The sequence below is a fragment of the Bidens hawaiensis genome, unplaced genomic scaffold (assembly GCF_021521415.1).
Source record: "Bidens hawaiensis isolate Kalapana, Puna unplaced genomic scaffold, B.hawaiensis_p1.1 tig00007048_1, whole genome shotgun sequence".
Classification (NCBI taxonomy): domain Eukaryota; kingdom Viridiplantae; phylum Streptophyta; class Magnoliopsida; order Asterales; family Asteraceae; genus Bidens; species Bidens hawaiensis.
The window spans coordinates 750,089-760,324 of record NW_027491484.1 but is presented as its reverse complement, the minus strand read 5'-3'; the positions used below and the strand labels follow the sequence as shown (position 1 = coordinate 760,324).

The window sequence follows — 10,236 nt, the reverse complement described above, 5'->3', positions numbered from 1 at the left end:
TTTGAAATTCATCTCCTCCGATGCATTTCAGTTGAATTTCGTCTCCTACGAGAAATTTCAAAAAGGTTACAAAAAAACGATACTTTTACAATAAATTTAGTCTTTTTAGATGATTTTAAAAAAAGTTTAAAAAAACGATAATTTTCTAATGAATTTAATCTCCTAAGATGATTTTCATAAAAGTTTTAAAAATATGGCAAGTGTTAAGAATGTGATGGGTGGTGGATGATGGTGGTGGGTGGTGGTGGTGAATGGTGGTGGATGATGGCGGTGGTGGTGGATGATTGCGGTGGTGGGTGGTGGGCGGTTGGTGGTGGTGGTGAATGGTGGTGGTGGATATGATTTTCAAAAAAGTTTTATAGACAACTATTTTTTTATGAAAAAAAAAGAGATAACTTTCATCTAAAAAACTATCGAATTTAAATAATTTATAACAAAATCCATCTTTTCTGACAACTTTTCTTTTTATGCAAAAAAAGATGAAATCCACCTTAAATACGTCGTAGGCGATTAGTTTCAAAAAAACGCGGAAACCGATAGCTTTTGAAAACTCACGGGGCCGCTAACTTTAATTCGAAAACCATGGTTTTTCAGAAAAAAATTTTGGGCATAAAACTATCGACGCAGACAGATTTGAGAGTAACTTTCACGTACCTTTACACGTGTCACACTGTGAGTGGTTAACAAATCTCACGTCACGATTACCAATGTCACGTTAACGATAAGTTTATATGAACTATTTTAGAAATCTCTCTTTTTAAATGAATTATTTTGAGATCTTCCCCTTTTCTTAAACCCATATATTTGAATGTTTTGTCATTTTCAATAAATCAACTCCTCGATGAATTGTTTCTTTAACTCAAATAATATAATATATAGTTGTTTATATCGATCAAATGAGGATAATTAAGGTCCTCATAAAGGCATGTTATAGATAAGTTACTCTCCTTTATTATGATACATACCACAAATATCATCTAAATACACAACACACATCGGAAGGTTACAAACATACATCTAAACCTCCTTTATTCCCAGTTTCTAGTAAAACCCGTGTCTAGCGAACAGGTGTTTTGATGTAGGCAAAACTAGTCGAGTTCCCAACCCTTGTTAGCGTCTTCAACTCGTAAGCGATCCAACACCTTGACTTATCCGTGTGATAAAAGTAACCCAAACACTTGCAATCCTTCGTGCATTTGCTTTCACAATCACTCCTTTTCACCGGTCCAGTCCCAGCTGTATACTTAACCGTGAAATGGTCAACTCCTTTTAGCTGATAATATGTAAAACCACTACAACCTGGTGACTTCGAGTCACAATCTTTGCTCCACGCAAACACACCGTTAGGCGCAGGGCATCCGACACACTGACTATCCTCACAAAGCCCGAACTTTCCACACCGATTTGGTAACTGACACTCGTCTTCAACATCGAATCCATCCTGCTTCGTAAACAAAGTGTACAACAGATTCCACGCCTGTCCCCGCACCCCTCGGCGGTAAGTGTAGACTCGTAGGTTCCCATCGATGCCCAGCCGTAGATACGATAACGAGCTATTATACAGAACTCGTCCCATGTATATCGAAGTTGTACGATATGGCGGGAAAAGATTCACGACTTCACAATTCAATTGGTGAAAATTGTTGTCTAGGTATTCAGCTTCCGCAACTCGAAACGTTGCATTTTGAATTGTCCCATTGCTTCGGCTTAATTCAGGGATCGTGAATGCCCAGTACCGCATGGTGTTCTTGTAATACAAACCCAATCTTTGAGGCTCAACAACTAAGCTATACGCCCCATCAACGTTGTTCTTAACCGAATCGCGGCTCACGAGCTTGTACGGGCCACCTTTAACTCTAAGACTTTGGCCAACCAAGAGCGTGTCGGTCGGGTAATCAAAGCTTTGCCAGACAAAGTTACCCTTTGCGTCACGAAGCACAATGTTACCATCTCCAAGTATAGCGAAACCGACAACTCCCTTATTCGCGGTGTTGGTTTGCCACACAATCTGGCCATTGGCCTCCGCGAGGACGAGGTTTCCGTCTGATCCTAATGAGAATGTGGCGTTTTCGCGGACTGGTTTGCCGCGGTTGGCTTCCCAGACCCATGGCCTCACGGACTGGCTGAATAGAGTCCCCATGCGGAGCGCGAGAGTGTACGCATTCGGGGTGGTGTTGTAGAAGGCCAACTCGAAGGGGAAGGTGAATGGCGGAAGACTACGGTAAGTTGGATCGTATTCGGAATCAAAGAATAAGTACTCGGATTCGAAACGTAACTCGCCTTGATTGACATAATGGAAGGTTTCGTTAGGAGGAACAATGGCGTTGGTGATGATGAAGAAGAAGAAGAAGATTAGAAGTGAAAGGTAAGAAGAATAAGCAGCCATGACTACTGGGGACAAAGTTGATGGTTGGATAAGTGGTGTGTATGCATATTTATTTATACAACTAGATAATTTCGTACTGGATATTATATAAACGTTATTGAATAAATTGGATACGCGTTTCTATCATTGTCGGCACATGCGTTTATTTTTCTTCCCAACTTTTTGTGATATTTAGTAACTAATTGGTTATTTTCTTGTTTAGCACACTAGTGAAAAATATAGAAAACGTCAAATATGCATATATGAATTATATAATGAACATTATGATTTTATAAATTATAAGATATTATATAACGGGTGGTTGCATATTTCATATAATACATAGATTGGTAAGAATAATTTGTATTTGTATTATAAAAGAAAACAAAATGGAAGGTTGTAAATTTATACATATCAAGGAAAATAAAAGTTTAACATCAAATCATCTTAGTTGAGTTGGTAAATTACAAACATTTTAAAAGAAAGTTAGTGAGTTATCAACAACATATTTTTTATTTTAACAATTTGAACTAAACTAAAAAAGATAATTAAGTGTAATTTGTTAAGTTGGAATTGAAGGGCCTAGTTGAATGTCATGTGAAAAATTTGTTAAATTTAAAACTTGCACATTTGATATTCTGTGTGGAGGGTCTAGTTGAATGTTATGTAGACAATATGTCTTCTTTTAATTGTATAGGTAGATTTATATTTTAATTAAAATTTTCAAGTTTAGACTCTAACTCACACTTTTTGACGTATTAATGTATTTGGCATTAACTGTGTTAGAACTTGTTGTATAATGAGTTTCTTTTGGTGGCCATGGAGGTCTAACACACAATTAACCACCGGTGTGGCCAAACACCACCACCCTTGACCTACCAAAACTATCGATTTAGACAACCTCCAGCAAAAAACCATAGCCACATTATAGAGGAAAACTCTATGTTCCTCTATAATCATCTTCGTATTTGGTTTTTGAATTTGGGTTTTAGATTCATGTCCGCTTGTTTAATTCCATTGGGATCAATTAACATCAGTTCGTTTTCATTCAAGATTTGTTTTGATCTTTTAGGTATTCAAATGAAGTCGTAATTTTTTTCTAAGTTTTCAACAATAGTTCCGTATATCATCCTGCCAAAATAATTAAAGTGATTAAGGTTTTATTAATTCTTATGGCTTTGATGATTAATTTAAGTACTCCAGTGAACTATAAGATGTAAACACATTTTCAGAATTGAATTAACAATTAACGGTTGCACTTGATAGAATCGTTGAGACGAATGTGTGAGTGTGATAAATGAACAAGAGGCATCGTGATATAATGATAACCGAATGATTCATTAATCATAACCGAATATATGATTGCAATCATGCACACACGTTGAAGTTCGATCCACCAAGATTTGCACCCCTTTGGGACCTATCACACTAGAGACACTCTAGACAACAAACACATACCCTCCATATACGTATAAACTGCCCAATATATAAACACTCACTCATGCGTACATAAACACAATAGTGTTCTATATGTATGAGGCTTTCATACGAACGACCTTTTTAAATTAGAGGTGGTGGGTTCAACAAATCTTTATAAGTGAAAGGTTAGAGTGATTTTAGGTGAAAATAAAATTTGCAATGAAAAAAAAAAGAAAAAAAAAATATGAACACAAGAGGTTTTGAGTCTAGACGGAAACTTCGTCCAAAAAATCTTGCTTGCAAAAAGAAAGTTAATATCATTGAATGCAAAGCTGTATGGTGTTTGTTTTGACTTTTATTATTCCAATTTTTTAAAGTAAGATATTATTTGAGATATATATTGGAATTAACATTAGTGACAACTGCAACTTGCAAGAGGCACACAATGTTTGAACAACAGTACCAACTTGTCTTGTACATACTTGAAAATACTTTCTTCCAGATTGGTTAGTTAATGAAACTTTTAGCTATCATTTTATTTTGATTTAAGATGAAAAATGTAAAAAGAGTAAACTCTAAAATCCTCGTAAGGTTTGATTATATTTATCCGTTTTATCTAAAAGGTCATTCTCTTTTATTTTATAGTAAACTATGGTTTTCGTCTCTGTAATTTGTCTAAATCTGCAGTTTTAGTCCAATAGTTTCAAATTTGCGATTTACGTCTCTGTGGTTTCATTTCACTTGCAATTAAACCCAACCCCCACTAACGCCGTTAAGTCTGATCATTAAACTCATCAGCGTGCCCCTCACGTGAGGGGCAGTTTTGTCCATTATTTTCCAAATACACCCAGCCCCTCACGTGAGGAGGGCTTGCGAATTATGTTGGGGTTTATTTAGGGAGAAAAAGGACAAAACCGCCCCTCACGTGAGGGGCACACTTATGAGTTCAGTGAACAGACTTAACGGGGTTAGTGGAGTCAGGTTTAATTGCAAGTGAAATGAAACCACATGGATGAAAATCGCAAATTTGAAACTATTGGACTAAAACCACAGATTTTGATAAACTATAAGAACAAAAATCGCAGTTAACTCTTTATTTTATCTTGACCCTTAATGATATAGTTATCATTTTTATTCAGTTAACTAACTCCGTCAATTTTTTTTTTCCCAAATGAAAGGTGTAATTTTCTTTTTGATTTGTATATATATATATTTGTTGTCTTAATCCCCATCATCATCGAACTAAATACTCAAGTTTACCATCTCTTAAACCATGACAACTTATTATTTACTCTCGTTTTATTATGTATATTATTTAAATACAACACAAACACACATCCAAAGGGTAAAAACATTAATCCACTTTATTTCAAGTTTCTAATAAAACCCGTGTCTAGCCCTCGGGATGAACGCTAGCTAAACTAGTCAAGTTCCCGACTCTTGTCAACGTCTACAACTCGTAAGCAATCCAACACCTCGAACTATCTGTATGATATTAGTAACCTAAACACTTACAATCCTTTGCATTTGCTCTCGCAATCGCTCTGTTTCAACGCTCCACTACTGTTCGTATACTAAATCGTGAAATGGTTGACACATTTGAGCTGATATCATGTAAAACCATCCGCGTTACAACACGGAGGCTTCGTGTTACAATCTTTGCTCCATGCAAACCCTTTGGTGTTGTGCACCTGTCGTATTGGTTGTCCTCACAAAACCCAAACTCCCCGTACCGATTTGGTAACTGACACTAGTCTTCAAAAATAATCTCATTCTCGTGCTCAAGCCTATCAAATAAAGTATACAACAAGCTCCATGCGTTCCCCCGAACATTTGCACGGTAAGTGTAAAGTCTAAGGTTCCTGTCGATGCCCAATCAAAGATATGATAAAGCGCTATATACCGAACTTGCCCCATATCTATATAAGGGAGCTCAAAAGACATATATTCAAAGATGTTTGCGAGAATTCATTAAATTTAGGGGTTCGAGACGAGCATAAAAATAGATCTATGAAATCACGTTTTTAATTATGTAATAAATACTTTGACAATTTTACCAATTGGGTTGTGTTTCCAAAGTCTCTATAATAATAATAATAATAATAATAATTTACTAATATATATATATATATATATATATATATATATAAAACAAAAATGAAAGTGTTTTGTATAATAATTAAAATATTATTAAGGGGAATTGAACCTACAGAAATCAACTAGAGGGTGAATAGTTTTTCTTATCTTCTAATCCGATTTTAACGAGCTAATAACTTTGCAAAACTCTTTTCACAACTTACAAAACAAATATAAATAAGTAAAAATGTATGGGTTAGAGACGAAACAAATATAAATAAGTAAAAAGTTGTTAATTAGTCTTCAATGAATTAGTTATATAATTTCTTCATCTTTATGTTGGTGTTTTAGTTTTAATTTAATCCTTAGTAGAGATGAACTTGATAATATTGAGCTTGGATATTTAGTCTTGAGTTTGCTTAATTGTGACAAATGATGATCGATCAACTGTTAAAGGACATGTGTGTGGTATAGAGTATCAATGATGAACTAAGACTATTTCCTGTCATATTATTCTAATTAAGTCATTATTAAAACATTCGTTGATAAAAGTTCAAACAATTGTTTTCCCAACATAACCTATGATTTTTAATTCCATAAATGACCACTTTTTTCATTGCACTGAGAAGTCATATATAGACTTATGTTTTAAAACAAAATTATATATAACATATATATATATATATATATATATATATATATATATATATATATATATATATATATATATATATATATATATATATCACACCCTCACTTAGGGCCTAGGCGTGTGACCACAAGTTGGTACCTGTTTTGTATATAAATCAGAGTTGCGGGTTTTATTTCAGCGGAAGTCTTTAATAAAATATTATTACTTTGAAAACTTATTAAAAAGTCGGGTTTAAATACCCGTCCATCGTTTACAATACATTTCTTTAGAAAACACAACTCTTTGTAATATTTTGAAATAAAATATCCGAGCCATCAGATAGCATCTAATGACTATAACTCCGATCTTCTATTCCTTCTTGCTTGTATGTTCTAACATTTCTTGCTTCCCTGTAACATGGGTGGGAAAATACGTCAGCACAAAGCTGGTGAATAACGCTGACTCTAAAAATATCTTTTCAATACCTTTGTGAAACCAACAATATTACCTTTGTGACTACTCATTAGGCACCCAACTAAATTGGGATCCAATTACCCAAAGTACCATGTACAATTAATTATATACAAAATATCATTTCTCTGAACAGTCCCGTAGACCTTCAGAGGCATGTTGATGATATGTATGGCCTCGGGGAAATGCCGAGTCACCATGTATGTTTGGATCCAGACACATGTATACTCTTAATCAGAGTGTCCATTTCTTATTATTGTACACAAAATTTTTAAGGATTCGTAAATCCTATGCAATCATTCAGACTCATTATAAAAGGTTTGGGGCGTATTCACCTTGTCTGTTTATAATCAGTTTCTTTTACTGATTCCTGTTTTCTGATTCTTCTTCTTGTTTTGTTACCTCGGACCTATAGTACGAGAATAACATTTTGTATAAATATCTAGATCAACGATCTAGCTTTAGACCTTTAGTCTATTTCGTATAGCTTTAACCTTGATGAAAACATTTGGACCTTTAGTCCTTTTCTTTATTTACCATTTATATGCTATGTTTATTCTTCAGGAAGAAACGTCTATTCTGAGTTTCTTCTTCAAGAAGAAACATTAATTTCATAATTATAATCTCTTGTATTATATTTCTTAGTCATAAAGAAATACTATTTTTGACTATAACCTTCGTTTAAGAAAAGTTATATAATACTTAATTGTAATCAAGGTTCGACTATATCTCCGACAATGGTCTAAGCTATTTATAATAATAAAATAATAACTTAGTCAGAACCCCTTAGCTCGCACGGGTATTCGGAGTTAAATATTCCTATGTTTATACGGGCAGCACTTCTACTCTATGCACGTTTATCGAGGCGTTCTTGATCCACCTTTTCTTGGTACGCAAATCGAGGTGATGTTTGGTATCCGGGTCGTGCACGTACTTCGAGACGGAATGTGAGGTTTCTTTGAGTGGCACGCACTTCGAGGAAACACCGGGTATTTGGCACGGATTACGATGTGTTATTTGTCGGGTCGGTGGCACGCAAAACGGTGCTTGTCACGTAAACCGAGGTAGAGAGAGAGTGGCTGTGATGTGTGAAATGAATGTGCCATGGCCACCCTAATTTATAGCGATTTTGAGTCCCATCGTGTACCGCAATGGGCTCCTTTCCTGACTCCGTCGCGTACCGCGACCGACATAGATTCTGAGATCTTGCCACGTGTCGCCACGTGGCCTGACACGTGTGCCACGTGTCGCCACGTTGTCTGACACGTGTCCTGGCCTGCTGCCACGTGTCTCTGAGTTATCATGTCCATCGCGTACCGCGATGGCCATCTTCTTGGACTCATCGCGTACCGCGATGGGTTCTTAGATATTATTTTTCGTTTTCAGTCCTTTATCTTTTGTAGCTTGTCACTTCTGGTCTAGTTCTCGTTGTTCAAAAATACTAAGGCGGCTCTCAAGCGGCTCGCGGCGATGCGAAGTGCAAAGTGCGCCATCAAAGCGCCACATTGCGCCCAACGCCCTTCGCCATCGCCATCGCCATCGCCCTCGCCCTCGCCCGAGCCCGTGCGCGTGCGCGTCGGGTGTTACGCACCCTCCGCTAGGACCACATGGTGCATGATATTCATAAAAGAATATTACTATGGAAAATCTCTTCCTTATAAAGAGCTTCCATTTCTTTACTACTTTCCATGTGGGATGGGTTTCATCTTCCTTATTTATACCTTAGTGGAATGCTTCCACTTTCTTACATCTTCCAATGTGGGATGGAGTTTTATTATTTTCCTTCATATAAGAATACTTAACTTAGGAAATATTTTTATTTCCTTATTTTTCTTATAATTTCTTATTTAATATTTTCTCATGACTTGTTTATATATTATTTTTGATCTCTCAACTTTCCTAAGTTGTCAAATTTGGATCGAAATTTTGTGGATGTTACAATATATATCATTAAAAAAAATTAGAGGACTTTCAGGAAAATGGGCCTGGGTCTGTCGACCTCCTAGACCCCCCTTTGGGCAGGCCCTGATGATTGTTTTGAATATTACACCTGAGTGCATTAAAGTTTTTCTCTTCGTATTCTGTTTCTTGAATCACCAAGGTTGCATTTACAGTATTCTTATTTTCTCTATTTAATTCGCGGAACGTGGATTACCAGTACTGCATGTTGTTCTTGTAGTGCAAGGCCAGTCTTTTTAGCTCAATCACGAAGCTATAAACTCCTTCAACGTTGTTGGTAAACGACTCCCGGCTCCTGAGCTTGTACGGGCCTCTTCTCACCCGGAGACTTTGGCTTATCAAGAGCGTGCCAGGGGAATCGAAGACTTGCGAGACAAAGTTAGAGTCACGAAGCACCATGTTACCATAGGGGAGAGTAGCGAAATATGCAACGTCCTTATTGGCGGTGTTGGTCTGCCACACCATATGCCAATTGGCTTCCGTGAGTATGAGGTTCCCATTAGAACCTAATGAGAATGTTGTGTATTCTCGGACTCGTTTGCCTCTATTGGCATCCCAACCAAGGCATGATTGTTCGATCACGTCGAACACCCATGCAGCGAGAGGGAGTTTGGGGTGGTGCTGTTGAAACATAACTAGAACGGGAAGGTGAAGGGCGGAAGTGGACGGTATAAGTTGGTGTGTATTAAGAAAGATAGGGTAAATAATACAAATTGTAACCTAAATCTCCTTAGTTGACATAAGTAATCAAATTCAGGAAGACCTCTCTCGCTGTTGGTCTAACTAAGAAAGACATGGGAGTTTCGAGCGTTAGATTCTTATTATCTTACTTATGACATTTCAAGGGAGACGGAGCGTTGGATTGTCTTACTTATGACATGGTGAGGAGTTTCGAGCGTTATATTCTTAGTCTCTTACTTATTACTAAGAAAGACATGAGCGTTGGATTTTTAAACGTAAAAGATATAGTAGATCAATTCAAAAGATAAAGTACAAAGAGAGAAATGGTAAAGATAAAATTTCTGTAATTCTGTCATAATATTGGATAAGGGTTAAGTGTATATATACCTGTAGCATTAGCATCTTACTAATCTATTAAAGCAACACAATTTGTACATGACATCATTCTAGGGTATCCACCTAGATGCCACATAGATGCCATGTCACAGCTTTCTTATCTTACCAATTCTCAACTCACCTCATTCCTATTATTTAAACCATAATATTAGAAACCCTAATTCACATTCTTCTTTTTTCTCTCCCTCTTGTCATTTAACCAATTCTCTCAAACATCAATCACAATTAATAACAATTA

General features: G+C 36.3%; 2 pseudogenes; both read right to left on the bottom strand.

The window, feature by feature from the left end:
• Positions 1–1,020: 1,020 nt before the first annotated feature.
• On the bottom strand, positions 1,021–2,440 carry LOC143634375 (epidermis-specific secreted glycoprotein EP1 pseudogene; annotated as a pseudogene).
• A 2,737-nt stretch (positions 2,441–5,177) lies between these two features.
• Positions 5,178–9,717, bottom strand: LOC143634392 (EP1-like glycoprotein 3; annotated as a pseudogene).
• Positions 9,718–10,236: the final 519 nt, after the last annotated feature.